Source organism: Palaemon carinicauda, chromosome 8 (genome assembly GCF_036898095.1).
Source record: "Palaemon carinicauda isolate YSFRI2023 chromosome 8, ASM3689809v2, whole genome shotgun sequence".
Lineage (NCBI taxonomy): Eukaryota > Metazoa > Arthropoda > Malacostraca > Decapoda > Palaemonidae > Palaemon > Palaemon carinicauda.
This window is the reverse complement of record NC_090732.1, coordinates 174,477,487-174,479,212: the sequence shown is the minus strand read 5'-3', so window position 1 is coordinate 174,479,212 and position 1,726 is coordinate 174,477,487.

Genomic DNA, 1,726 nt, shown 5'->3' with positions numbered 1-1,726 from the left:
GCTCTGAGAAATCAATAAGGGTTGATGCTGTGAGAAATCAATAAGGATTGATGCTGTGAGAAATCAATAAGGGTTGATGCTGTGAGAAATCTATAACGATTGATGCTGTGAGAAATCGATAAGGATTGATGCTGTGGGAAATCAATAAAGATTGATACTGTGAGAAATCAACAAGGGTCGAAGCTGTCACTAATCAATAAGGCCGAAAACCCCCTATGGGATATCTCACTGACACACAATGCCTCCAGGGGATAAACCTGACACCAGCATAATCAGGTGTACAATTAAACTTTAGACACCCGCCGCTGTCGCATCTATGAGAGGTGAAACGGGCTCCCAAAGGATCGTAGCGTCCTTCTACCCACTCAGTCGATTGGAGGATAATCCAGTAGTGTTTACACAGTGTTTGGGGACGTCGGATGTCACCTTACCATTTCCCAGTAACGGAGAATGGAGAAGGTTTGGCACAACTTCGTGGATGGGGATGGTACGAGTAAGAAAATACGGGATGTTGAATACGAATTTGAGAGAATCGATGTGTATGTATGTATGTATGTATGTATGTATGTATATATATATATATATATATATATATATATATATATATATATATATATATATATATATATATATATATATATATATATATATATATATATATATATATATATATATAGAAAACAACATTTTTGTAAGCCATAAAAGGGTACATAGATATACAGTACAGTATACATTTTTACTTACACATACACAAACACACACACACACACACACACATATATATATATATATATATATATATATATATATATATATATATATATATATATATATATATAATTTATTTATATATATGCATATATACATACATGCATACTGTCCATATATCACAGGTACACACAGACGCACAAACACACACACACAAACACACACACACGCACACACATATATATATATATATATATATGCGCATGTGTGTGTGCCTGTGATATGTACATGTATGTATGTATGGATGCATATATATAGATATATGTATGTGCGTGAGTCTGTGATATATGTATGTATATGTGTATGCATAAATATATATATATATATATATATATATATATATATATATATATATATATATATATATATATATATATATATATATATATATATATACACACACAAATAATAATACGTAAATGTACTACTTATGATTATTTCAGAATTAACACAAATAGTTACACCTTTTTTCTGAAACATTTGCCTTTATACATTGGATTAAAAACGTCTCATTTCCTTCTGTGATTCAAAATCACAAAAAAAAAAAAAATGAGTTTTAATAATGAAACCGTCAGCAAAAAAGTGCATCAACGTATATAAAAATCCGAAAAAAAAATATTTATAATAAAAATAATAGTATGTTTCACATACAGTATTCAAGATATATAGGTTCATTCCACTTTCTCTTTATTCCCTGAATGTAATATCCTTAGGTTTATTCCATTTTCCCTATATTCCCAGAATGTATTTTATACCACTTTCCCTTTATTCCCTGAATATAATAACCTTAGGTTTATTCCACTTTCCCTTTCCCTTTATCCCCTGAATGTAATATTCTTAGGTTTATTCCACTTTCCCTTTATTCCCTGAATATAATAACCTTAGGTTTATTCCACTTTCCCTTTCCCTTTATCCCCTGAATGTAATATTCTTAGGTTTATTCCACTTTCCCTTTCCC